The sequence below is a fragment of the Bacillus rossius genome, chromosome 10 (genome assembly GCF_032445375.1).
Source record: "Bacillus rossius redtenbacheri isolate Brsri chromosome 10, Brsri_v3, whole genome shotgun sequence".
Classification (NCBI taxonomy): Eukaryota; Metazoa; Arthropoda; class Insecta; order Phasmatodea; family Bacillidae; genus Bacillus; species Bacillus rossius.
Genome location: NC_086337.1, coordinates 34,609,804 through 34,626,751, shown reverse-complemented (window position 1 = coordinate 34,626,751; position 16,948 = coordinate 34,609,804).

The window sequence follows — 16,948 nt, the reverse complement described above, 5'->3', positions numbered from 1 at the left end:
GAGTATTCCGGACCATACGTTACGTAACAGGGCGCACGCGCATAGCGCCTCTTCGTGGTGTAATTTAACGGGATTAGTATTACGTGTGAGCAGCCTCAATCTGTACCGGGACGTCATAATGGACCATACGGTGTTACGTGAGTCTGGGTCGCCGTGGGAGTGGAGCTGGTTCCGCGGTGATTTCGCCAGGCTGCGGCAGGGTCATAAATCGTTAATAAAAGGGGCTCGTGAAAATCGTCAATACCGAATCGTTATTGGAACAATTTACCAATATTCCTCTCCACCTAACTCCTCCTCCCTCTAGGTCCCGCAGTTCCCGGTCCCGGCCACGTTGGCCTGGACCCACTCTCCGCAGAGCAGTACGGGCATAACTGGACATTCACGCAAGCAGGGAACCGGGGGCCTCAAGCCGAGGGACGTCATTTGGCGCCCAACTAGTGTGGCCGTAAGCATACGCAAGCACACGCAAGCGCACGAAAGCGCGCAGGTGCAGGACAGGATGGAAGCAGGTGCGGCCGCGCGGCGTGGGAGCGGCGCGAACTCGAGATGGCGCGCCGGCGGAAGATAACGCGGCGCGGGAACGGCGCGAACACGAGACGTTTCGGCGAGAGATAGCGCGTCGTGGGGGCGACAGAAATACAAGACGGCAGCGCAGCGGTATCCCGGACTGAAGATAACCCGCCGGGTAGGATCGGATTGTATTACGGGGGAGATTGTGATCACCATCCCGGATCAGTAGCACGAGAGGACATGATGGCGTGGAAACAGGCGGGACAAGAAAGATACGATCTAATCAGTTTCGAAACAGACTTGCATGGGGAAGGAGACTCCGCGAAAATGGACGTAAAAGACGAAGTGTGCGGGTCCGGCGGCGCGGCCGAGGGCGCGAACGGCACGGACAGCAGGGGCAAGGACTGTAAACGGGAACAGGGGGACAGGCCCGCGGACGTGGAAGGGCCGGTAGTGCGGTACGTGAGCACGCAGTTCGAGTTGCCAGTGTTCGCGGGGAGAGACAACGAGGACCCGCGGGAGTTTTTGCGGGAGTGCGAACACCTCTTAAAACTGTACGAAGTGCGTCGGGCAGAGTGGGCGCCGCGAGTGGCGGGACAGCTCCGCGGCGAGGCAAGAAACTGGTGGTCAATGGCCGGGAGTTTTGATACCGAGTGGGGACATTTTGTACGTCAAGTCGAGACTAGGTTTGATAATGATCAGGCGCGGGCAATGTGTTTGCGGACATTTTATTGCCGGAACCAGGAGGAGGACGAGAGTGTGGAGCAGTTCATTTACGAGAAGCTGCGCATGTTCCGCCGATTGGGGACGAGTGGGGACATGAGTGCGGCGCTGTCAACCATTGTCGAACAGTTGCTACCAGAGTTCCGCCCCTTCATGAGAACCGCCGCTGGTCGTGACACGGAGGAGTTCGTGGCCCTCGCCCGCGTGATCGAACGTGACATGTTGCAGTGGAGGACGGCACTCAGGGGCGCGAGAGTTCCCCGGGTCCGCTCGGGGCCGCGGGGGGTAACCGTCACAGAGGCCACAGACAGTAACATGGCCGTGGTGTGCTACGCCGACGGCGCGGGACCGCGCAAGACGACAGACCATGGTGGCATCAGGGGACGTCCGGAGACAGCTGCAGGAGGAGGAGGACGTCACGAGCGGACAGAAACGTGGGAGAGGGACGAGCGTCCGCCGTAATGCCGTTTTTGCCCGGAGGCGTACCATTGGCATCGCCTGTGCCCCACCAGAGCCGCGGGGATGGAAGCGCGCGAAGGCAACACGTCGCATGCGGGAAATGTGGGACCGGGGGCGGAGGGACAACTGGGTGCCGCTCCCCGGCCAGCCAGCCACCGGCAGACCCAGTAACTGACAGGACTCGTCGACCACCGCCGGCGCCGGCCTCACCAACATCGTGTATGCCGCCAGGGAGCAAGGGGCAACAGGACTGCTCCTCGTCAGCTGTCCCCACGCCGGGGCAACCTCAGGAAAAGCCGAATGCCGTCACCACCACCGCGGCCCTGAAGCCGGTTATTCCAGGGCCGGACCAGCCGCCTCGTCGACATGTCGTCGGCGAGTTGGGCAACCGGAGCATCAGCACAGGCATCCCGCCGGCAGTTCCCGTGCAGGGACAACTGGATGCCGCCAGGACCACAGCGGCTCCGACGGAGGTTTTTCCGGGGCCAGACCAGCCGCCTCGTCGACCTGTCGCCGACAAGGTGTACCACCGGAACATCAACACGTCAGTGCCAGAGCGAGCCGCGGACTTCGCCGCGAGTTCCCCACGCCCGGACGGCCAGGAGGCCGGGGGCGGTGGGGGACAGACGACTGCACAGCTGGGGCAGGTCGGCCCCGAGGAGCCGGAGCTGCTGCAAATTCCCGTCCACGCTAACGGGCGGGAGATGCTGGCCCTGGTGGACACCGCCGCCAGCCGAACCTACATCGCAGCCCACCTGGTGAGAGCGGAGGCAGTGACACCGCGGAGGGAGCTGGTGCAGCTGGCCACCAGGGACGCCGTCGTCGCAGCAGGGGGCATCACTCAGGTAACATTGAGCATCGTTTTGTCACGTTAGCCACGTTGAGGCCTGGGTGGTCCCCGAGCTCCGCGAGGGGCTGATCCTGGGGTTCCCGTGGCTGTACGAGGTCGACGCCACCGTGGAAGTACGAGCTGGCCGGATGCACTTCGGCACCCGGGGGCGCTGGACGGTGTACGGCGTGCACCAGTTTCCCCCCAGTCCCCCTCAGTCAGTCATCCGCCTAGAGGACCTTCAGCACGGTGTCCCAGAGGAGTACGTCGACGTCATCAACAATGTCCTCGCCTCTCAGGCACAGGTATTTGCGGCCGCGGACCGGCTACGACGGACGAACGTGACTGAGCACCGGATACCGATGGTACTGCACCGCCCCCCCTTTGAGAAGGTATACGGATTTGGCATCCGAGAACGGGGGGCCATACAGACTCAAATTGACGAGATGTTACGTGACGGGGTGGTTGAACCCAGCACCTCCTCGTACAACTCGCGGGTGGTGCTGGCCACCAAGAAAGATGGAAGTCTACGCTTTTGCGTGAACTTCAAGGCAGTAAACAAACTGACCATTCCCGCCCCGGCCCCGCAGATCAATATCACAGATGCTCTGGCAGGACTGGGGGACGCCACTATTTTCACGACACTTGACTTGAAATCGGGCTACTGGCAGGTGCCGGTATGCCTGGAGGACCGCCCTAAGACGGCATTTACGGCACCAGACGGCCGACGTTACCAGTTCTGCGCCATGCCGTTTGGTCTCATGGACGCCCCTGCCACGTTCCAGGCACTGATGGTACGTGTTCTGGATGGGTACATTGGCGAGTTCGCCAGTGCCTATCTGGACGACGTTATCATCTGGTCCAGGACGTGAGAGGAACACGCGCACCATCTGGCACTGGTGCTGGAACGTATGGCCAGACACGGACTGACGTGCGCCCCAAAGAAATGCCACATTGGGGCCACCGAAATCGAGTTCCTGGGACACATAGTGACGGCGGAGGGGTGCCGCCCCCGACCTGAGCAGTTGGAGCTGATTGAGGGAAAGGGGGCACCGAAGACCAGGAAGCAGCTCCGGAAGCTGCTGGGGCTGCTCAACTGGCTGCGGTCCTTCGTCCCCGACTTCGCCACGGTGACGGCCCCGATGACGGACCTACTGTCAAAGAAGACTAAGTTCTGGTGGACCCCCACCGCGGACGAGGCCTTGCGACAGGTAAAGCACCGGTTCAGGAACTGTCACACGCTCTCACGCCTGGTGCCCAGCCGCCCCATCTTCATCCAGACAGATGCGAGTCAGGAGGGGATGGGGGCGGTGCTGTACCAGATGGATGACCGTGGCATGAGACGCGTGATTGAGTACGCCAGAGCCAAGTTTGGGCAGGCTGAGCGGAGGTATCATGTGAATGAGCAGGAGTGCCTTGCGGTAGTCTGGGCCCTGCAGAGGTACCGTCACCACATCGAGGGGCGCTCATTCACGCTGAGAACCGACAGCCAATGCCTCCGCTGGTTAGACTCCGCTCAGGGCCGGAAGGTTAAGTTCACTCGGTGGGCCATGCTGATCCAGGAATTCTCGTTCACGGTCGAACACATTCCTGGACATGAAAATCAGCTGGCCGATGAGTTGTCCCGGAATCCGGATCCTGAGAATGAGTTCCACGATGACCAGGGCTGGGAGGAAGTGCTCCTCCCTGAGCGTGAACGCGGGGTAGAGGACTCGGTGCCGCGACCGTGTGCGTTGTACGCGCTGACAAACTCCACTGCTCCTGCGCCCGACACGCGACCAGAGACAATGACTGACCTGCTCGCGTGGGTCCACGCGGCGCAGCTCCGGGACCCCGACACCCAGACACGACTGACAGAGTGTGGGGAGGGGGTGGTACCGGGCTGCCGAAGTCTGAACGGGGTGCTCCAGACCAAGGGGGCTCACAGGACGAGCGGGTGGCGGACCCACGTGCCGCCCGAGGCGAGGCGCTGGGTCATGAGCTACCTGCATGACCACCCCCTGGCGGGACACCTGGGTGCGGAGCAGACGCTACGTGAGGTCAGACGGATGTTCCGCTGGCCTGGCGACGCGGCAGAAGTGAGACGCTACGTGCGGGCCTGCCTGCGTTGCCAGGAGCGGAAGTCCAGGCGACCCGACGGCAGGGAGCAACAGGTCCCACGTCGGCACCAGGATCCCTTCCACACTGTGGCGGTGGATATCATGGGGCCGTACCCTCGCACGTTCCACGGCCGGCGCTTTATCGTGGTGGTCACGGACGTCTTCACCCGCTGGGCGGAGGCGTTCGCAGTACCAAACGTGAAGGCCGGCACCGTGATTGCCCTGCTCGAGCGCAAGTTCTTCCCGCGATACGGGTACCTCGCGGTCCTGCTGACGGACAACGGGGCGCAGTTCACGGGGAGAAGCTGGCGAATGTCCTGCGCGGGGTGGGGGGTGGAGCATTACACAACGCCCACCTACCATCCGCGCGCGAATCCGACCGAGAGGCGGAATCAGGACATTAAAACTCAGCTGCGCATCCGGTTGGACGAGGACCACACCAAGTGGGACCTGCACCTGCCGACGCTGCTGTTTTGCCTGCGCCGTCGGACGAACGCGGTCACGGGCCATTTTCCCGCTGAACTGGTGCAGGGCTGAAACCTCGCCCTGCCCGGGGAAGCGCGTACACCCCCCGACTCGCACGACATGACCGCGCACGATCTGCGCGAAGATGCCCGACGTCGCCAAGCTGACTACCTGACTAGACGCACGCCGCAGACGCACCAGCCCCCAGAACGTTTGGAGCCTGGCCAGCAGGTGTTTGTCACGTGTCACCACCTGTCGGCTGGCGAGAGGGGTTTTTGCACCAGTCTGGCTCCTAAGTGGGCAGGACCGCAGGAGATAGTGGACAGACTGGGGACTACCTCGTACCTCGTGCGTCGTGCCGACGGACGGACGACTAAGGTACACAGGGACGACATTCGACTGATAGGCAACCCGCACGACGAGTACGACCACGACGACAGCGGACCAGTGGTCGGTGACGGGGACGAGGATGATGGCACCGAAGGCGTACTGGTTGACCTCGGTGACCCCGTGGTGACGCCACCGGAGCTGGATCAGGGACGTCGACGGGGACACACCCACCCCAGGTCACAGCGGGTGGTAGGCAGGGGCGTTAATGGGGACGACGACACATGGGGCAGGACGTACGGGGACAGCCACGACGGTAGCGGACCGGTGGTCCAGGACAGGGCCAATGACAACGTCGCCATAGGAGTCCTGGTCGACAACGGTGACCCCGTGGTGATGCCACCGGAGCTGGATCAGGGACGTAGACGGGGACACACCCACCCCAGGTCACAGCGGGTGGTAGGCAGGGGCGTTGACGGGGACGACGACACACGGGGCAGGACGTACGGGGACAGCCACGACGGTAGCGGACCGGTGGTCCAGGACAGGGCCAATGACAACGTCGCTGTAGGAGTCCTGGTCGACCTCGGTGACCCCGTGGTGACGCCACCGGAGCTGGATCAGGAACATCGACAGGGACACGCCCACCCCAGGTCACAGCGGGGGGTAGGCAGGGACATTGACGGGAGACAGACGACCGACGGGGGGCTACGCTGCAGCGTGATGCAGCTCCTACCCCGGTTTGCCCGACACAGACGGAATGACGTGACGAACTCCGACGACCAGACACGTGGCCGGACGCGGACGCAGCTGCCGGTCTAGGTCGGCGTCGGGGGCCAGGACGGCCTCGGGGAGGGGGGGGGCATATGACGACTGTCGTCATACCCTCTCAGGTGCAGAGGCCGTACCTGGCCACCGACGGGGGCCTGAGGTAGTATGTTTTCCCCCAGTGAAGTGCGACGGCCAGGGACGCACCCGCGTGCGCCCTAGTGGGCCAATGAGCCCATTGTGCAAGAGATGATTTTGTGTTTTGTATATTTTTTGTGTATATTTTTCAAATGGTCACGGGCCTCAACACGTATGTAAATATTGTGTATAATTTATTAATTCTGCAAACTTGGTGTGATTATTGTTTCGTTTAGCTGTAAATTTCTGTGTTTCCGCATGTATGCTAATATGTAATTGCAGCCTGGCGTGCCGCGAGACGGGGCTCTCTCCCACGCCGGCCGATTTCCCCTCCCCTCCCCGCGGCCCGCGGGCGCCGGCCCGCGGGCGAGCGGGGAGAGTCAGTCGTGTTCAGGGCTCGAACGAGGACGGTCGAGTACGCCGCTCCGCGTTGCTCGCGAGGCGCGTACCCGGAGCTCGTGGCCAACTTTTCGTTTTCAGTTCACGAGTCATTCGGCAGTCAAGCTGCCTCCGCGAGTCATTCGCCGCGTTACTGAGTTTACGAGTCGTCAAGAGACATTACCAGCAGAGTACGGCAGTCAAGCTGCCTCCGCGAGTCATTCGCCGCATTACTGAGTTTACGAGTCTCCGAGAGACGTTACTCACAGAGTATTCCGGACCATACATTACGTAACAGGGCGCACGCGCACAGCGCCTCTTCGTGGTGTAATTTAACAGGATTAGTATTACGTGTGAGCAGCCTCAATCTGTACCGGGACGTCATAATGGACCATACGGTGTTACGTGAGTCTGGGTCGCCGTGGGAGGGGAGCTGGTTCCGCGGTGATTTCGCCAGGCTGCGGCAGGGTCATAAATCGTTAATAAAAGGGGCTCGTGAAAATCGTCAATACCGAATCGTTATTGGAACAATTTACCAATATTCCTCTCCACCTAACTCCTCCCTCTAGGTCCCGCAGTTCCTGGTCCCGGCCACGTTGGCCTTGACCCACTCTCCGCAGAGCAGTACGGGCATAACTGGACATTCACGCAAGCAGGGAACCGGGGGCCTCAAGCCGAGGGACGTCAACTTAATAAATGCCTTAGATGTAACACTGAAATTATACACTAAACATGATTGATGGCTGGAACTAATACTAACATTGAAACAATAGAAATTACGTAGTACTCCAACGACTTGTAGTCGAGTCAAACACATTTAATTAAGAACCGCGCGACACGTACGGTTGATTTAGGGCCGGCCGGGGAGTATATGAAAACGATTTAGAAAGTTACCTATTGAATCTACATGCTGGATTTGGCGTGAAGATTGCAGGCTTCCCGTGCGCGGAGCTGCTGGCCCTGGTGAGTGCTGGATGGCGACTGCCGAATCTCCCTGGCAACCCGGCCAGGGAGGGGGCGATTTCCCGCGGAAAAATGCGGAGCATGGGAAGATGTTGACGGCCAGTTTTATTATACAAAAGCATTTAAATTAACATTAAATAAATTATTTAAGACTATTCAATACATAAAAGGTTTTAGTTACTTATTTTAATTATAAATGCATGTGCACTATATCTTGGTTGCGCATTGCCACACCTGGCCGGGCGCTTTGCACAACACAGCCGGCCGTGACTAGCGTCACGCCGTTCGATGCACTGCTCTTCCTACTATACTTCGCACGCGCGGGCGTGTTCGTTATATGTGCCCTAATTCAGGTGTTGAGGACACATAACGGCCTGTGCTCTCAGAGGGAGCACCGACGGCGGCGTCAGGTTAAGCTGAAAAAGGTTCTTCGAATGATAGAAATAGTCGGGGAGAAAACATGTTTTTTATTACTGTTTGACTGGCAACAACACACAGTGGCGAATATTTTACAACAAACAAATATGAAAACTACACAAATTGAACACATTTCGGTTTATGTTATGCACTTCTGTTACATGGTGAAGTTTGTTACTGTCGAAGTTACAATTACACAGAACAAGTTGGAGAATTTCACATTAATGCTTACATACACCACTAAGAGTTAAATTAGGTGATGCACTTTATGCTACACGAGATGAGATCTGGCGACAGTCTTGCACAGGTTTTCCTGGATTTGGTGAGTACCAGTAATTGCTATGATAACTATAGCCTCCAGCTGGTTCTGGAAAGTCGTGAGTTTATGTTAGTAAGTACAGAGTCTGTTGATGTATGCTCGACTATTAATTAAAAATAAAAGGCTGGAGTTGGGTAGCACTGTAAGTTCGGGACCATGTGGTGGAAAGATCATTCATCGGGTGAAGTAAATGATGGCTGGGTTAAGCCCTGCACTATAAATAGTCCAGGGATGTGCGGAGGGAAAAAAGCAGAAATGTTTAGGATGAAAAAACTCTAATTGCCAGAATTACTATGGTCAGTAAGAACAACAGTGATGGTCCTCTGTGGGGCCTATTGAAGACTGAAGACTGCTGAAATGTGGCATGTGCTTGAGAAAAGGGGGGGGGGGGGGGGGGGGGGACAGAGTCATCTTCCACCAAATTATGTAAAAGAACTAATAGTAATGTTACGTGAAACTTACTAATTAAAAACTTCACAAATCACTTGAATAAAAAATATAATGGCAAATTAAGTGACCTTAAGGGGAAATACTAGCATTCACAGAATTCGATCCCCTTGAGGGGCCAACATGCCTGTATGATGCACATTGCACGGGAACACACTGATATTAAAATATAATTAACACAGCTGACCGCTTACCCAAATGCTGATTACCCTCCTTCTGTGTTGGCACAGTTGTGGTTTTGACTCGGAGTCTGGTACTGGTGGGGTGGGGACCGGGCCTTACTGCCACATGTGGTACATCAGAACAAACCATAAAACAGAAATAATAATAATAGGCCTAATAATAATAATAAGACAGCATCGCAGCGGACTAGAGTCCACGTGCACTGTGGGCAGCACTGGGACTCAGGCTTTAATTAAGAGGCACGGAGGTGCAACATCAATACGAATTCATGGTGACAGATGCGGTTTAGCCACCAGGAAGAAATAAACGACAAAGTGAGATCCGTGCATACGCATAATTTTGGCAACAGAATGGCAACATATAGGACACTAAAATACATTGCTTAAAAATAAGAGACTTGCCGTATCCTATCGTATCGTGCATTTGGAATATGGTTATCACAGAGTTGTTGCATATTCAACACCTAAACCCTTATTTTTGTGTCTTGGGATATCGGATTTAGGACCAATTTCACCATTATTGTTTAAGATTTTAAGCAGAGTTTAACAGCACTTAAGCTTAGTTCAGATTTATTTAGATAGGTATGGCATCTTCCTATACTTTATCTTGACATGTCTTGTCGGCTTAGTGAATCTCGCTCCCGGCAGCCTGCGAACTAAGGTAGCTAGTAGTAGCTGAACCTATCATTAACATAGTGTTAATTGGGAGCTGCATATAAAATATTATATTATTTTAATTCCATCTCAATTTTTGAATTTTTTTCCCAGATCACGTTTTGTCATTAGTTTGGGTGCTTGGTAAATGCTTAATCTGTCCGAATTTGTTAGTTAAGTTGAAATGTTATTTAGATATGTTTAAAGTTATTGTCAAGTTAGGGGTGTGGCTCAGTGGCCTAATGCATGGCCTGGCAATCTAACACTGATTATTATTACAGAAATTAATTATATTAAAACAGTTGCCAGACATATCTATATGACCATGGCCTAGTTTAATAACGAATTTCACCAAATATTACTCGAGTTTAAGATAGATACACAAAGATTAACTATTAACTGCTAATATCAGGCATTTAACTTCCTAACCGAGTTCAGCAGACAGCAAAATGGCTGAACAATTGTGTCAGCTGAGATTTAATGACGAAAACGGGAGACATCAACAACTTCCAATTTTGACGATAACGATTTTAATGATTGAATTTAATTGAATAAAGAATGTGCTAAAGGAAATTAAACTATAGCTAATGTTCCATCAAAAAATGTCGCATGCATGGATTCTCCCAGAGTCACGCAATTAAAGACACTTATGCGATTTGCATTACTTAAAAACTATTTAGACCCATAATTTTACACATTTCAGCCATGTCATCCTAACTATTTATTCTCGTGTAAGGAAAAAAAAACCTAATGAACAATACGATATTTGTATTTTAATAAAATAGAAAATCATCACGAAACTGCACTGTAACTAGTTCTCAGCCAGTCAGCTCTTTTCATTAGCCCCCCCTCCCCCCCCCCCCCCCCCCCCCAAAAAAAAAGTCCAGCCCAAAGAAATGTGTTTTATTCTGACTAAGTACATTTATTCAGTAGGATGTATGAAAAAATAATTAAATTGGTCCATTAATTGAATTTTAATAGCTTGAATTTTTTATTTACTTTTAAATTCAGTATTGTCTCTATCTTGAAAAATATTGGGTCCCTATGTAAAACATGTAATTAATCGAATTTCTTTTTGTCTAATATTAAATCTGCAATGCCACCTGTCATCAATTTCAGACATATGTAGTTTGCGCACAATATTATTATTTTTTTGTGAAGGTATCAGTGTTACGTCGCGAGTTTCTTCACTATACGTAGTAACAGGAGCGTAAAGTAAACTTATTATAACATTTACTTCACAAATTACATGGCTGTGGAAATAAATGGAAGTGTAATACACACACGATACTTTTTATTTTTTACTGTACAATACACGTTGTTTATAGTTGATGCTACTGTGAAGCCGAGATTTGTTTGTTACATGGTATTTTTCTTGTAAACATGCCTGCGTAATTATGTCCGCTAGTCGCGTTCGTCGGAACACGGGAGACCTAATGAACAAAACTTTGTCCGAGGCGGTGTACCAAGGTGCTCATTACTCCTAATTTGTCGAGATGAACTCGGGGGATCTTGCAGAGCCTTCACGCTCTCACCACTACCCCCCTCCCCCTCTTGGCATGATCACCCCCCCTTCAAGGCCTTTTGCACCGCCTGAGGGGCCCCATGCGGCCAGCGACCGCCAACTTCTGCGCGGCCCGCGCCGGCGAAATTGAGACAAATTTCTGCCCAAAATTGGGAAACGCATTAGGTTTCAGCCAAGTTTCACGCGCCGTCTTTTTTTTTTTTTTTTTTTTTTTTTTCACGGGCGAACATTTTTATCGGCGGTGATTTTTCAAGTTATCTAGCTACCTTTCGAACAGTTTCACATTCATTTTTTATTTGGTTGGAAAATTATGAGAGAACTTGGCCCACGTTAGGTAAAATGCATGGTTTGTTAGTGCGGAAAGTTTGTTTCGAGTTTTTTTGTTACTATTAACTGACTATTCAGCAATGTAATTTTTGCTCACAGTTTTTTTTAGTACATGCTTAACGATCTTTTACTGATATTTCTGTCAGTCTAGTCGACCAAGCGAATCGACGTTTGTATGTATGTATGTGATTTTTTCAGACGATAAAATTTGAACCGTTGATAGGATCTTAATTAAATATGGTAGGTAGGCATTTAGTACCAATATAATTTTACAGTTTGTATATAAAAAAAACAGTAATATAGAACATAGGCCATGTGTAATGATATCGAATAAACTGGTTCAAAACTAAGCATAGAATGATAGTGTGCATGGGAGGTAAATTATTCTATTTAATTTATGATACGGACACTTTGCGAAACAGCCATAATGAGAAGAGAAGGGTGGAATTTTGGCATAGTTGGACGTTTTGAATTATTTGTATTACTTTATCATGGGCTTAGTAATTACATAGTTACTGCATTACTCAGGTATTTAATGCTTTAAAAATTGATCACGTATTTTTTTTTTTTTTGGAAAATATTACGTAAAATAAACTATTTCTTGGTAAAAAGGAACTGCAAGCTTTAAAATTCGTAATAAAACTGGCATCAAAATGTTTAGAATACAAATATTCTTCTTGCAAATTTTCAGTAAGTTCGGTAGCACGGAGGTAGAGTACGCGCGTGTTAAGATCAAGGGCCAGTTTTTGACGTGGTTCAAACACCGTCACTGTAACATTTTTTTCATATTCTATTTGTGAACCTAGCTAAACACTGGGGAAAATAATTAGCGTGGCATAAAACTTCCGTGCCTATATCAGCCGCTATATGTAAGGAGATTAATAAATAGGACGTTGAACACTTTAAGCTCACATTTGAAGTCCTGCATCAGCGCATTAGGCCCGCAAAGCGAGTTCAGCGGTAAACGCGTTGGCCGCGAATCTCGGCAACGGATTTAGGTGAAAATTTTTGAGGAAGGAAAGGAGGGGGGGGGGGGCGGCAGGCGGGTGAAATTAGGTTCAGTTGGCCTTCGCGTAACCGCCAAACATTTCGCTCGTTGAGGCACTTACGCGACCGTTAAACAAATTAAACTACCGGGGAACGGGAATAGAGAACTTGCCGAGGATTTTATCCGTACGGGCTGGTCTTTTCGCGTCTACTCTCTCTCTCTCTCTCTCTCTCTCTCTATTCTCGTCTCTCCGCTATCGGCTGACGGGCGGGCGACGGCAGCGCGCCTGGCGGCCTGTTTGCCGAAGCTGCCGCGCCATTTCCATACTAACTGGCGGTTAATTCCAGCTCTGGCGGTAAAAGCGAATGGCAAAGAGAAGGGATGGGTGGTGGGTTAGGGGGAAGGTGGGGGCGGGAATTGTTTACAGATCGTCACCGCCGGAGGCGCGGCTGTTCGAACGTGATAACGGAAAGTACCCTCTCTTCACCCCCTCCACCATTCCCCCCTTTTAAGCGAACAGCCCGTCAAGCTGACATCACTGTCTCGTTCGCAACCACCCCTCTCCTCCCTAACCCTGACGCGATTCAGCCGATTGTTTCATCAATAACGTGTCGACGCACGTGACAAGTTGTCTCGTTCGCTGTGGGCGACGCGTGACGTCAGGCCCATCGAGAAGGAAATAAAGTGGTTAGGGTTGTTGGGAAAAAGGGAGTGGGGGAGGGAGCAGGTGGGGCAGGGAGAATATCCCTGGTGTCCGATCACCAGCGGGGCTCGGTTTCGAGAATTTTTTTTTTTTTTGCTGCCTGAGCATATCCTCATAGTATGACGAAAATTACAAGTATTTTACTAACAGGGTTTGGCCCTCGCAAACTGCAATTTCAATTATTTTCGCTTGCAATAAAGCTTCCGCGCTAGTTTTTTTTTTTCTTCATTTTTTTTTTGGCATAAGACTTAGCTTTAGCTACTTGTTGAAGTCACCAATTGTGAACTGGTTAGTGAATACGTGCTGGTTGCAACAAGGCATGGAAGGTCCGGGAGATATGATTCACACCTTGATATGCCAAAAATAGGGATAAATAGCTCAAAATTATAGTTATAGCAAAAAGATGGAATACAAGATTGCACAACGAGTTCCATATAAAGTTTTCACCAATTTGTTTCGTGGCGTATTGTTCATAATCCCATCAGTATTTTTAATGATCCATCTAGGATGACAAAGGTTCTAAATAAGGGTAAAAGGAGGGGGGAGGGAGGGGTAAGTGACGGAACCGACGCCACGTGGTGGCGCACAAAGGGGTTTAAGGTAACGGCAAACTCACAGATTACTTGATCACCGCGTCGGCGCTCATTAATTAACTATCGTTATCACGAAGTTGGACGTAAGCCGTCGCCCTTTGGAAATTGGAACTCCAGATTAGGAAAACTTGGAAGTTGGTCATAAACTTAACGAAGCGTATCACTACCAAAGGAGATTTAAATTTTACCTACTGCATTGCTACACGGTGTTGGACATTACAAAGAATTTACGGGACTTTTTTTTTCCAGCAAAGAATGAATCGACAAGTAAGCGAAGTTGTTCTTCGTAGTTCCTCATAAAAAAAAGGGGTGGGGGTTTGTCTGTAAAGTCGGTTTACGGACGATAATTTTACGTGATAACGTCATAAGAAAACAATGATGAAAAAGTGCATACTTTATAATTTTCAAATATTATTTATAGTTTTTGCAAATTTAATTTAAATAATTTGTTTAAAATATAATCACGAACCATTAGTTACATAAATAAACTGAAATCAAATCAGTGTCAATAAATTGTTAATTTGAAATGACGGAATTGGACAAATAAATAATTTTATTTAAATTGCTGCTTTTAAAAAGCCCGCCTTAACCTATTTGATATTATAGAAGATTTTCTCGCACGGTGGTTAGCCGGTTCTTGCACGCTCGGCTCAGGCGGAACGTGACAATGAGTCATGCTTTTTCGTGCGTGCAGCCGGCGTTCATTGATTTATAAGTAGGGGCAGGTGTTTTTCGCGAATAAATCGGATCGCTCGTTAGACTGCAAAAAGTTATGTTTGCGTTAGCGATTGTTTCCTCGCAATTGGCTGCCGTCTGCGAGAGAAGCCATTGCCCTGTTTGGCCGGGCCAGTCAGAACGTGTTTTGGCTTCCGCAATGAACGACTGTGATTTGTGGACCGACAGTAAACATGCAACGGAAAGAAACACAACCAATCACGGAACACAGACGATGCTACAGTGTTTTAAAACAAAGCTCGTCTATAAATCTTTTCGCGAAAACTACATGGCCCTATTTATAAGACGTTATCACGTCAAAAAAAAAATCGTAAAACATGCTGGATACTAACATCCGAGTTCTGCGAAACGTGGCGGCAGCGGGTTTTCTCGGGATACTCCTGTCTCATGCTCCTCCCAAAGCACTATGTCATCGCTCCATCTCATTGTGCTCACCCCTCTCCTGACTACTTTGTCGAACCTACCCGAGCACACATACCGTCTTCAGAACTTTAGGAAAAGCCACGCAATTTGAATAAAGCTCAAGATATCCCATTTGTGTATGTTTGCGAAAAACATTTAAGAATACGCTCAGGGCAGATGAGTTCCTGAAATTAGTTTTTAAACTGTATTTTTATGAGAGTAAAAATGGCTGATTAATCAGATTAATTTTTTGGCATGAAATTCCCGGTGGATATTTTTGAAAGCATTCGAGGGACTTGCATCACACCCTCGTCTTCATTTCTCCGTCATATAAAGATTACCAATCAAATCTCATGGTTCACTTATGCGCGGCGAGAAGACTGCGCTATAGTTCACAGCTTTTCGCTTAGAGGCGATATCGCGCTGATAGTACCAGCGAGCGTCGCACTTATCATCCCGCCTCACTAATACACTTAACTGACTAGACGGGCCCCTAGAACGCTAATACATCATCAAATGCGTGTAAAAGTTCTTAAAAAATTGTCTTCGCCTTTCATGTTCCTTATTATTTTTTATTTTTTGCATTTTATAGTCAGTTAATTTCTGAAGGTCTTTCACTACACAAAAATTGAATGGTAATTTTGGTGCAAGAGATATCATACACGTGATAAGCTAGTGATTTTAATTTTTGCTTCATTAATTACGCAATGATCAATCACCAGATGTACATTTTCTGTGTTGTTCACAACTAGGTTATGCATTTAAGTTTTTTTTCTATAGTTACATTAACCGAAATATCAAATAATAAATATTTGGAATTGAGAAAAAAACAAATAAAAAGGAATCCAACTTGGCAGGTGACGCAGGGAAATGAAGGCCTAGTCAAGAGTGTATTTGTGTTAGTCAGGCGGGATGGTTAAGTGCGATGCTCGCTGGCGCTTCTAGCGCGGTATCGCCTCTAAGAGCAAGGCTGTGGACTGCCGCGCAGTCTTTCTCGCCATGCAATTGAGTGGCAACCGTAAGATTACCTGTTGGAGAAATGAAGAGACATACTGCATGTGAAAGTCCATTGAGCGCTTACGAGAATCCGTACCGGATGTTTCATTCTTAAAAAAAATATATTCTGAAAACTCGCGTTTTACCATTTATAGTTTTTTAAAAAAAGTAACACAGAAACAGAGCTACTCATCCGTCCTCAGCGTGTTATTAAATGACAGGCACAACTCAGATATCTCGACCAGTTTTCAAAAAGCGTGTTTTTTTTTTTACTGAAGCTCTGTGCCCGGGTAGGCGGGGGCCTTAAGTCGAAGGCTATAATGAAACATTGAGCGCGCACGGGACTAAACGGGGTGAAGGGGGGGGGGTGGTCGTGTGGGAGGGGGGGAGGAGGGATCGCAATCCCTTTGTCGACGACGCGTTGTGGTCGATACACCTGCCGTCAACGGGGTGTTGTGGAGGAGGAGGGGCGGGTAATAATCGCAGCGACCGAGACCCGGGGAGGCAACCTCAAAGCGAGAGAGAGAGAGCAAACCTCCACTACATCAGACACGGCCCTCCTTCTACCCTCGGGGGCCCACCTGAAAACCGGAGCGTCGAGACTGTTAATAACGGCGGGCGTCGGTACTAATACACCGGTCGGCCAATAGGGATGCGCGCGCGGGTCCATGAAGGAGAAGGGGAGGGGGGGGGGGGGTAGAGTGGTGGCCTTTGAGAGCCGAGTCCAAGAAGAGGACTGACCGCTTATTAAACTGAGTGCCGAGGCCTCCTGGAGGGGAGAAGGAAGGCTACCTACTTTATTATCCGTCCATTTGTTTGGATTCCGCGTCCCGCCGGCAGCGAAAGGTAGATATATTCAAAGAAGAACTTGCGCCATCCCGTATTTTTTCTTGTTGTGACTCGGGCAAGGCTTTTAAACTACCAAACTATTGCAACTTCGCTGTCAACGTCAAGGAAATAACGGTCGTTTTATAAAGCACGCAAGTTGCGAGGAGTTACCA